The following is a 12,719-nucleotide window of genomic DNA, read 5'->3' on the forward strand; positions in this document are numbered from 1 at the left end:
GGAAAAAGGGACACTAACCCACTGTTGGTGGGAATGCAAACTGGTCAAGCCACTATGGAAATCAGTCTGGAGATTCCTCAGAAACCTGAATATAACCCTACCGTTCGACCCAGCCATCCCACTCCTTGGAATTTACCCAAAGGAGTTTAAATTGATAAACAAAAAAGCGGTCTGAACCCTAATCTTTATTGCAGCACAATTCACAATAGCCAAGACCTGGAACCGACCTAAATGCCCATCAATGGTAGACTGGATAAAGAAATTATGGGACATGTACTCTTTAGAATACTATACCGCAGTAAGAAACAACAAAATCCAGTCATTTGCAACAAAATGGAGGAATCTGGAACACATCATGCTGAGTGATTTAAGCCAGTCCCAAAGGGACAAATACCATATGTTCTCCCTGATCGGTGACGACTGAACACCAAAAAGGAAACCTCCTGAAGTGAAATGTACACTATGAGAAATGGTGACTTGATCAGCATAGCCCTGACTGCTAATGGACAACTTAATACATTATCCCTCTTAGTATTTTTTTTGTCTGTTCTTCTTAATATGACTGGTTTAATTCTGTAATTATCACACAGTTATTCTTAAGTGTTGAAAATTAACTGAAATGTGATCCCTGTTAAACATAAGAGTGGGAATAAGAGAGGGAAGAGATGTATAATTTGTGGCATGCTCAGGCTGACCTGCCCCAATTGGTAGAGTTGGAAACATACCAGGGGATTCCAATTCAATCCCATCAAGGTGGCATGTGCCAATGCCATCTCACTATTCCAAGTGATCAATTTCAGTTCACAATTGATCATAATGAAAGGACTAAGAGTCAAAGGGAGCACATAAACAAGTCTAGTATCTGCTAACACTAACCAATAGAATAAATAAAGGGGAGAGTGATCCAACATGGGAAGTGAGATACTCAGCAGACTCATAGAATGGCGGATGTCCTAAATAGCACTCTGGCCTCAGAATCAGCCCTAAAGGCACTTGGATCTGGCTGAAAAGCCCATGAGAGTATTTCAGGCATGGAAAGCCAAGACACTCTGGCAAAAAGATCTCTGTGAGTGAGATCCCAGTGGAAAGAACAGGTCTTCAAAGAGGGAGGTGCCTTTCTCTGAAGGGAGGAGGGAACCTCCACTTTGACTATGACCGTGTCTAAACAAGATAAGTGTCAGAGAACTCAAGGGGCTTCCATAGCCTTGGAAACTCATGACTGGTGCATAGGGAGATTACTGATGCCATAAACAGGAGTGTCAATTTGTAAAGTCAACAACAGGAGTCACTGTGCACTTACTCCTCATGTAGGATCTCTGTCCTTAATGTGCTGTACACTGAGGCTTAATGCTATAACGAGTACTCAAACAGTATATTTCACTTTGTGTTTCTATGGGGGTGCAAACGATTGAAATCTTTACTTAATGTACACTAAACTGATCTTCTGTAAAAAAAAAAAAAAAAAAGAAAAAAGAAATTATCAATTCCCAACTTGACTCTCACTGGGATTAAACATGACAATAGGTCTGATCTGATTTCATCATCATTTAAAAAAAATCATCTATTATTTTTCACTTTATGTTTCTGTGTGGGAGCAAACTGTTGAAATCCTTACTTAAGGTATACTAAGCTGATCTTCTGTATATTAAGATAATCGAAAATGAATCTTGATGTGAATGGAAGGGGAGAGGGAGTGGGAAAGGGGAGGGTTGTGGGTGGGAGGGACGGTATGGGGGGGGGAAGCCATTGTAACCCATGAGTCGTACTTTGGAAATTTATATTCATTAAATAAAAGATTAAAAAATAATTTACATACAAATGCAAAAAAAATGATAGTGATGAATACAGTTTGATTATTCACAATAATTATGAAATAAAGTTAAATGATAGCACAAGGATACCTACCTACAGCATGACCTCAAAAAAATACACCCTGTTAGTTATAATTACCTCTGAGGATTTATATTATGTTCTAGTACCTAGAACAAATCTGGAAAGATCACTACAAATCATCATATAAAATTATTGAATGTATACTCATCTATGCTTTCCACAATGAGATTTTCATATTTTCAATAAAGAAAATGAGAGTTCTGCTTTAAAAAAAAATATGGAAACAGCACTTCAAACTGATTCTTGGGATATGAATGTGGTGCTGTTTCTACTGTATAATACTTGTTTCTTTATCAACGATGATTATAATAAATATGGTAATTCTTGTGAGAAAAAAATACTATTGATGATCATAATTTATAAGCATCTTGGTCCTCATAGATTTATGCATATTATTCTCAATTTGGAGAACCTTTTTGATTGATTATATAATATTTCATTTGTCACATGTCGTATTTGAAATTATAATGTACTTTCATGTCATATTCAAATAATTTTTGAAGTAGTGTTATATGTTTTCTGCAACTCATGCTATTTCTCTCATATATGCTCTCTTAAAAAGTAAAATCCATGCCTGCTTTATCTCACTAATTTTTGACTATGATCTTATTTAGAGAAATTTTTTAAAGTTTACATTTGGCACAGTTTACAGAATTTGTTAGAGGACTCAAAATATAGAATCTATACCAAATATTTTTGTAACTCACTCCAACTGATGTTAGCTTTTTAAATCTATTCTGCTTTAAAAAGTCATGCATGATTTGAAAAAATCATTTATTAATGAAAATTTCAAAAATACTCAAAGCATATCATTCTCGAACTGTGTATCAGTTTGAGATACCTCTCTCTTTCTCTCTATCTACCCCTTCTCCTTTTCAAATAAATTAAATAAATAAATACAACTTTTTAAAACCATATTAAACAAAGAAATATCCTTAATATTAACTTAATTTTTAAAATATATTGTTCAATCACCTATTTCTAGAATCTCATGTTGATTCTTTAATTATGTGCATTCTTTCTGCAAGAAACACATAGTAAATTTTCACAAGTCTAGTTATTTTGCAAATTAAACTAAAGATTTGAAATTCTGGGCACTCCCAGGTTTACAATTTTGTCTCAATTATTTTGAATTTAAGGGAGTTATGTTTCTTTCGATTGGCATCATTGTAATTTTTTACTTGTTCTATTCTTTTAATAAATGAAATTTAATGAATGATATTTTTCCAGGATTGCTGTGATTGCAACCAGGTAGCAGCTCTTGAGCACGTCCACCTAGTACGTGACCAATTACAACCTAAGAGCACTTAGGAGGATCCGTAATTGTCTATGGGCGGGCATTCAACCTAGCAGGTAAGATGACTTTGTCCCACATCAGAATGCCTTGGTTTGATTCCCAGCTCCAGTTTTACTCCAGTTTCCTCCTAATGTGGGCCCCGGAAGGTAGCAGTGATGTCTCAAGCACTTGGGTACCTCTTTCCCATGATGGAGATCTGGTTATTTTCTCAGTTATTGGCTCCAGCCATGGCCCAGCCCCAAACCAGACCCAAGTAAGTATTGTGGACATTTGAAGACCGAATAGTGGATAGGAGTTCTCTCGGTCTGTCTCTTTTTATCTAATTGTATTTCAGTATTCACCTCGCAAATAACTAAAAATTATTTTTAAAACATCCTTTGTTTAGGACATTTTCTATTTCCTGCAACAAAATAGTAGTTAGCAGTTTATTTTTCAATAAATATTACTTGCTGTATAAATAAATATTATTACTGGAGCTAGAAGAAAAGGATAAAATCTTCTTCTCCGAGAGAACACCAAATGGCGGATGACGCCGGTGCAGCAGGAGGCCCCAGAGGCCACGGGGGCCCTGGAATGGGAGGCCACGGCGCCGCAGAGACAAGGCGGAGGACAAGGAGTGGCTGCCGGTCACCACGCTGGGCCGCCTGGTTAAGGGCATGAAGATCAAGTCCCTGGAGCAGATCTACCTGTTCTCCCTGCCCATCAAGGAGTCGGAGATCATTGACTTCTTCTTGGGCACCGCCCTCAAGGACGAGGTGCTGAAGATCATGCAGGTGCAGAAGCAGACGCGGGCCGGCCAGCAGACCCGCTTCAAGGCATTTGTGGTCATCGGGGACTACACGTCGGCCTGGGCGTGAAGTGCCCAGGAGGTGGCCACCGCCATCCGAGGGGCCATCATCCTGGCCAAGCTGTCCATCGTGCCCGTGCGGAGAGGCTACTGGGGCAACAAGATCGGCAAGCCCCACACCGTGCCGTGCAAGGTGACCGGACGCTGTGGCTCTGTGCTGGTGCGCCTCATCCCCGCGCCCAGGGGCACCGGGATCGTCTCCGCCCCTGTCCCCAAGAAGCTGCTGCTGATGGCTGGCACTGACGACTGCTACACCTCAGCCCGGGGCTGCACCACCACCCTCTGCAACTTCGTCAAGGCCACCTTCGATGCCATCTCCAAGGCCTATAGCTACCTGACCCCCGACCTCTGCAAAGAGACAGTGTTCACCAAGTCTCCCTACCAGGAGTTCACCGACCACCTCGTGAAGACGCACACTAGGGTGTCCGTGCAGAGGACCCAGGCTCCAGCTGTGGCCACAACATAGGTTTTTACATGAGAAAAATAAAGTGGATGGAGCCTGGAAAAAAAAAAAAAAAGAAAAGGATATAGTTAATATTGCCTACACTTTAGAATTTCATCATATAATGCTAATTTGGCTGCATACAAGAAGAATTTGTCTATGTTAATTTTGAAAAAAATTCATTGCTTCTATAGAGAATCTCATAAAATGCCTGAAGCTGTGTAGCAGAAGCACCACAATGGATAGCCTGAAGTAGCAGTACAAACCTTTAGACTAATTAATTTTGCAATTTCAAGTTAATTTTCTTCTGATGTTTTAATTTTGGATTTCTGGATGGAAAGAATCTAGTTATTGGAATTTGAGTGTCCTAATCATTTGCAAGAATTATTTTATGTCTTTATCATTGACTCCATTTCTCCTGCTAATAAAATAGAATTTATTTTTGTTCCTATTTTCCCAGACTCTTTTTCTTATGACTTTTGACCGAAACTTCCTTTTTCTAAAACTACCACTAAACATGTCAACTTAAATCATTTCATGTTGAATAAAACATAGTATACTTAATTAGGTAAACTTTTAAGACTAAATAATCTGTATTGTTTTTAACACTGTGCCACAGACAATAGCCTTATACATCGTTGCTTTTATTTTATAGTGGAAAAGAATATATTCTGAGAATATGTAGTGCTGGTCCAGTTTAAGCTTTACCTCTCATTGGTTATCTAGTTTCCAAGAAACTAAATACATTTCTATAAAGTTTTTAAAAAAATTGCACACAAAACTTTTAGGTTTCTAAACGCTCTGGTCTGAATCTATGAGAGCACCGCCATAACACCTCTCTCAAATGCATATGTTGAAATCCTAACTCCCAAAGTGATGGTGGAGACTTTAGGAGTAATGAAAACACTGGACAAAGTGTTAACTCACGAATTGCTGACCTTATAAAAGAGGCCACAAGGACAACCCTCAGTCCTTGTCTTATGTGAGCTTATAGTGGGACGACTGACCCTTACCAGAAACTGAATATTCCAGCATCCATATCATGAACTCTCCAACCTCCAGATTTATGAGAAATAAATCTATGTTGCTTATAAGTTACTCACTTTGTGGCATTTGAATATAGGAGCCTGAATGGACTAAGATGATGAGTTCCACCTGATTTGTTAAATTGGTACTATAGTGCTCTCTCTCTCTAATATACGCATGACATGATCATGCACACACATTAGAAACTAATGGTAAGGAGCTGTTTAAGGACCAGGGGAGAGTGATAGGGAGAAGGAATGAAAGCCCATGCTGAGGTTCATTGTTAAAACAGTAACTGCTGTGGACAATTAAGCCTCAGTAATATCAAGAGATTCCAAAAAGCTGCACACCAGGTACTTCAGAATTGTCTACTTCAGGGAACAAAATATGGACTATTTCTCCACCAGCTCCAAAGTCCCATTGGTCAAAATCACCCAATGAGATAAAGAGAACTCCCTCACATTTCCAGATCCAATGTGTGTGTGTGTGTGTGTGTGTGTGTGTGTGTGTTCAAGATATCTTTAATTGCTGATATGTGTAAGCTATTATCAGATGGTCCCATCTGGAACATGGTTTCATGAAAAAGCCATAATAGTGGAATTAATTTGAACCCAGCAGATATTAGAATACATAAGTGTCTGCTACCACCGGGAATATCCAGAACCTAGCATATATTTTGGTCTCTACTAGTATCTAGTATATGTTTAATATGAATGGATGAAACTTAGAGGCCAATGACAACTATACTAATGAGATAGTTATTGAGAGGTTTGTTTAGAATGCAAGTAGTAGTCTAAATTATGCTAAAGATAACTCCACAGGTTTGTTGAGTTTAAATACTTAAAGATACATCGTCCTTTCTGTTATCAAACTATAGATTTTACTGTTCTAAAAGTGTAAAGAATGCTTTTTCAGTTTGATATCCATCGGGGGGCTCAAGTTTCAAAATCTATAATGCTTCACTTCAATCTTATTCTCAAACTTCTTTATTGTTTCTTTCTTTCAACTAAACTCTGAAATCTTATTGTAGATTGTTTCAAAAACATAAACATAACCTATAAATAGCCAGCCATCAAAGACAGAACATGCTAACAGACAAAAGAGGTAGACAAACCCAGGATCACACAGAATGTTGCTCTATAGTGACTCATGGAGAGAAATGTGTCTTCAGCAGCAGCAGGACAAGAGGATCCCAGTGCCATGATGCAGGAGGAAAAGTTTATGTGTTAATCTAGACAAAGCTGACTTGTGACCAGCTGGAATGCATTGGACATTCTCAAGACATCAGATTAGAGATGTTTCAAGTGTGATTATCTTAATGGTTTTGTTTATCTCCTGGGGCTTGGATGGCTACCAAGGTCACGTAGATGGCAAGATGATGGATACAACCAGGATGGTTGCAGTCCTGTCAATATCTATAGGGGTATTAGACAATTTGATTTGTATGTTTTGGTTTTTCTCTCCATGCCATTCTGATGGTCAGAATATGTGGAAAATTTCCGCTTACTCCCATCCACTTGCATCGTCCTATTTAGATAAGGCCATGATACTGCTATTCTCCTTCCATCTCTACAAAGTCTGAGTCTAATTCTCTGCTTTTTCTCTAACTTCTCTTTATCCATTCATGGAGAGGGTATTATCCATATTCTGTGTTTAAGAAAGGGAGATTGGAAAGCAGGTTGGTGATGGTATGTGTATGGTCGCTGGTCAACAATTTAATTTTCTAGACAATTGTGACTTCAGTGCCAAGAATCAGAGACAAGATGGATACAAGTTAAGAAATTTCATGGAGTCCAGAGTAGGAAAACTTGACAATTACTAAAACATTTTATTCCATCATAATTGATTAAGTATTACTACTTATACTTCTAGTACTGAACAAAAAATTCCTCCCATACAAGATTCAGTAAAAACATTTATTTACCAAAGAACTAAAAGGCTTTCTTGTAACATATACACCATTTCAAAATAAAATAAATAATAAAATAAATAAAATAAAATATATAATAAAATAAAATAATAAAAATAAATAAATAAAATAAAAATAAAAATACAGGTGTTTTAATGCAGAGAAATGTAGTGTAATAGAATAGAATTAGCTTACAATCTCCTATGTACATTGGTAATCACTCTGAAAATATTTATTATTGTACAGATAAAATTAAATGTTACTAGAGGATCTTCATAAATGTTTGGAAGTTTGCTGCAATTACCAAAAATTACAAATTAATTAGTTATAACATAAGTTAATGTTATTTTCATTATAATAAATTAAACCAATTTAACCCTTGTTAATGATTTTTATTTTAAAAGCAGTGTGTGTGTATGTGTGTGTGTGTATGTGAGAGAGAGAGAGAGAGAGAGAGAGAGAGAGAGAGAGATTTTCTATCCACTGGTTCACTTCTCAGGTAACTGCAACGGCCAGGGCTGGGCCAGGGTGTAGCCAGAGGTAGGAATTCCATCCAGGTTTCCTACATGGATGGCATGGACCCAAGCACATAGGTCATCATCTGCTGCCTCTTCCTACTCATCTGCATGAGTAGGAAGCTAGATTGGAAGTGGAGAAGGAAAGGCTTGAACAGGGACTTGAACTGGCACTCCATCACAGAACACTAGGGTCACAAGTGGATGCTTTAACCCACTGCACCACAAGGCCAGTCCCAAAATAAATCTTATTATATCATTTTTATGTTTAAAAAATCTTGTTAGAAATGTTAGCAAAATGTTATAATAAAATTTTAACTATATTACTTAGTTGATAATAATAGTGTTATCTTTAGTATTTTTTAGATTTTCTGCATTTTGTCAAATTGATTTCTTCATTTTTGTATTGAAAATTTGCTGCTTTTGTAATTAGAAAAACATCATTAAAAATATGTGCTCATGGGCAGGGAGGGTATTTAGCCTAACAATAGGAGATACCTGTTCCACACTGACTACTTGGGTTCAATTTCTGACCCTGAATTCTTACTCCAACCTCTTGCTAAATGTGGACTCTGGGAGGCAGCAATGATGGCTCATACAGTTGGGCTCTTGCCATCCATGTGAGAGACCTAAGCTGCATTCCCAGCTCCCAGCTTCAGCTCTGGCCCAGCTCTGGCTATTGCAGACATTTGGTGCATTAAATAGTGGATGGGAGTACTCTCTCTAATCTCTCTCTCTCTCTCTCTCTCTATCTCTCTCTGTTTTAGCCTGTTAAATATATAAATTTGTTTAAAAAATTTGAATTCATCAAATGCAATTAAATTATGTTAAAATTACTTTCTCACATTTCTCTTGTCTCTGTTTCTGGTCTTTTACCTCTTTCTCCTTGTATCTGGCTCTTTCTGTTCCTATTTTCCAGTTGCTGCAACTTTTGTAAGTATCTGTCATCCACCTGCCTGAAATGCTATTGTCTGCAGTTTGCAGCCACATTGCCCTCTCATGGCTCATGTTTTTAGAATAGATGTCTGTGCTCATAACATGAAATATGCTGATGAGTCCTGGCACTCAGTGGGTTGACAATCCCCTGCCAACATCAATTGGCAGGCATCATTGCTCTGCATCCTCTCAAATAGCTCTGCTTGCCTCCCCAGGCCGACTGAAACTGTCATTTGCACGAAGACCCCATTGTTGCAAATTAGCAGTTGCTGGCACAAGTTCACAGACTGTTTCCAGGCATTAATTTATGATCTGTGCATCTATTTTCTCCATTCAGACCAGCATAGCACAGAAGCTCCCTGAGTTTCAACTCTTACTTATCTAGGCAACTTTATTACTAAAGCAAATCTAAGTTGGTTTTTAGTAATTTCTGCTATGTTGCAGTCATCTTCACATATATTGGTTTGTTGACCTAAGTACACTCAGTTTATTCATTTTATGGATTGAAAATGAGATGCTTTGTCAGTATGTAGGTTTACCTGCACAGTACTACTGGAAGGCTGATAATTGCAATAAGAAGACAAAGATGAGGTCAAAAGATCAACCTTTCTTTCTTCTCACTTATTTTTTAATTAATTATTTTGAAAGAGTTACAGAGAGGTAGAGGCAGAAAGCTATGGTCCATCCACTGGTTCACTCCCCAAATAGCAGCAACGGATAGAGCTGTGCCGATTCGAAGCCAGGAGCCAGGAGCTGCTTCTGGGTCTACCACACAGGTTGAAGGACCCAAGCACGTAGGCCATCTTCTACTGCTTTCCCAAGCCTTGGCAGAGCACTAGATTGAATGCGGAGCAGCTAGGTAATGAACGGGAACCCATATGCGATGCTGGCACTGAAGGTGGCAGCTTTACCCACTACACCATAGCGCCAGCCCCTCACTTATAGTTTTGTTAGTTATTTAGATATGTAGGAAAGAAAATTAAACTCTTTTGATGTTAAAAAATTGAAAACTAATGATTGTGATTTTTCAGTAGTTCAACTTTTAAAATTTTTTTAACTTCAGGAAATACATTAAAATATTACTGCTTGCTGAAGCAGTCAATTTAAAAAATAATTATTTATTATTTATTATTTTGTGAAAATAATGAGGCAGGCATATAATGTCCCCCCCTTAAATCCCTAGTCTCTTCCAGAGTCCCCACAGGCACACAGCACATGTTCAATAAACACTATGTTGATGAGAATCCTAAGAAGATGCAACTATTCAATAAAGAATCTGCATCAGCATTTATCATTCCAAATGATCAATTCAGCAATTCTCATTAAAAAATTGAGATTTACAAAGTAACTGAGGTCAAAATAGCTTCTGATGTAAAAAGTGGAGTCTCACGTTATACTCAGTCTCTCATATACAAAAACATATACAGAGGTCGGCGCTGTGGCACAGAGGGTTGACGCCCTGGGCTGAAGTGCTGGCATCCCATATGGGCTATGGTTCTAGTCTCAGCTGCTCCTCTTCTGATTCAACTCTCTGCTATGGCCTGGGATAGCAGTAGAGGATGGCCCAAGTCCTTGGGCCCCTGCACTTGCGTGGGAGACTCTGTAAGAGCTCCTGGCTCCTGGCTTCGGATCAGTGCAACTCCAGCCGTTGCAGCCAATTGGGGAGTGAACCAGCATATGGAAGACCTCTCTCTCTCTCTCTGTCTCTCTCTCTCTCTCTCTTTGACTTTCAAATAAATAAATAATTTTTTAAAAAAGCTGCATCACCCAGGGTCATGTCATAATTTTAAAAAAAATACAGTTGAAAATTCTAGAAAAGTATTTTGATTTTTTCTTTAATTTACTTAATGCACAGTTATTTATTGAACCAATTCAAAGCATTCTGAATATAAACGTTAACAGTATGTAGCACGCCCCTGCCCTCGCAGTTTGTGCTCTGGTAGAAGTTTGAAAGTAACCCTGATTTGGGGATTGGAAGAATATATCATCTTGAATGTGATGGCACTTGTTCAAAGTCTCCAAATCATGTAATTTTCTTCTTCTTAGCTCCGTGGAGATTGCTGCTGGTTAATGCATTAGTATTACACATGGTGTACTAGAATTGTATTAGCCTACTTATGTCTAAATTACTTAATCCATATGCTCAAATAAACAAAATGTGACAATGAGATTGCCATAAACAGCTTAATATTATCTAACAATGTTATACAAAGTAAGAAAATATCATTTCCATGAATAAAATATATTTATAAAGGTAAGAATGTTATCCTTCTGAAGTTGGCAAATGCTATGTAAATAACAGAATGATGAATTTAAAAGTGTGGCCATTCTGTAATCCTATTCACTGTGCCTCATATGTATTCATACAAGTGTTTTAAATAAACATCCTTCCAGCATGTGGTTACTTTGTGAGAGCCATAATTTCTCTCTAAAGTTCTTCAACAAATTCCTTTTAATAAAGAAGTCTGCATCCAGGCTTTGCATAATAATCAAAGCAAGCAAAAAATATCATTCCTTAGGCTTATGCCCTATGATGAGAGGCAGCCTCCTATATTCCCAAGCTAGGAGAAAAACATTCATCTTTTTGCAGGTGTAAGTTAACATTGCCAGTTTTAAATGAAGCCCATTTGAAGGCTGAGTTTTATATCAATCATTAGAATAATAGAGCAATTAACATCATTCTCAGCACAGATGAATAAACTGCTGATATAAAACTTTATAAGTGTCACAAAGTACAAAGTAATGTGATAATTACTTATAAATATATATAATTTTCAGTATGTAAATGTGTGAAAACACACAAGCATCCATACATATGCAGACTAATCACATCTACCATTAAACAGAATACTGTTCATCTTTACGTAATAATAACTGGACATGTGGCAGGAAAATCCTCTGTAGTCTATTTCTTCCTGTAAAGGGTTAAATTAGCCCATCATTTGAATCTGAGTTTATAGTTGATTTAAAATGTCTTGCCAAATAACAATTGAGAATTTCTTTTTCTCAGTGACTTTGAGAAAACGGTGGAGGTCAGTTTATATTGGGGCAAATTGCATCCATGATTATTATAAAGTTATGGTCTTGTTTATGTGAAAAAGAGAAGTCATGGCTATCAGAAGAAATATGAATAAAAGAACAGATTGTATTTCCTAATTCTTGCCTTGGGATTCTGCCTCTGTTTACAGCGGAAGCATTTGCAAGTGGAAAAAAGAAACAAAAAAAATATAGTTTCTCTAGTATAAAATCTCAAGGGAATCTTCTGTTTGATAGACAGTCTCTTACAGTATAAAAATAAGAAGTTGGCATATCTGCTTGCTACAATCAGCCTTTGCAGTGGCTGGACCATGCCATACATAAAAGAGATGAATTAGAAGGCTGAGGGGCTGCACAGCCCAGAGGAAGTCAATCTGCTGATGTAAAGTGGCTTCTCTATACAAAAGTAGAAAAGCACTTTCAAATATCAATAAAAACAAAGGATAATCTCATTAGAAATGGTTATTAAAGAGAAAAGAGGCAATAATGGCATTAGAAGTGAGTTCACTGAGTATTAAGAAAATTGCAAAGAAGCTATATGAATGTGCAGTACTTTAAAAGTTTACTTGCACAAAACAATAGCCTCCCTGGTGACTGGGTGGTAGAAAAGTCTGTTAGTAAAACTGAACATTCTCTGTACATATCTGTATGAGCTGCATTCAGCACAAAAGTCATTTTGTAACCTAAAAGAGCTATATTTTAAATTATTCTTATTTATAAACTGTCCATACTGGATAATTTTTTTCTTATTGTTCTGTTACTGTGTTGAAAAGATTATTTTGCCTCTTCAGAATCTTTGGAACAGGAGCAGGTTTTGT

The 12,719-nt window shown here is 37.4% G+C and overlaps 1 pseudogene; it reads left to right on the top strand.

Annotated features, from left to right (window-relative positions):
• The first annotated feature begins 3,709 nt into the window (after nt 1-3,709).
• On the top strand, nt 3,710-4,533 carry LOC100350024 (small ribosomal subunit protein uS5 pseudogene; annotated as a pseudogene).
• Nucleotides 4,534-12,719: the final 8,186 nt, after the last annotated feature.

Source organism: Oryctolagus cuniculus, chromosome 8 (genome assembly GCF_964237555.1).
Source record: "Oryctolagus cuniculus chromosome 8, mOryCun1.1, whole genome shotgun sequence".
Lineage (NCBI taxonomy): Eukaryota > Metazoa > Chordata > Mammalia > Lagomorpha > Leporidae > Oryctolagus > Oryctolagus cuniculus.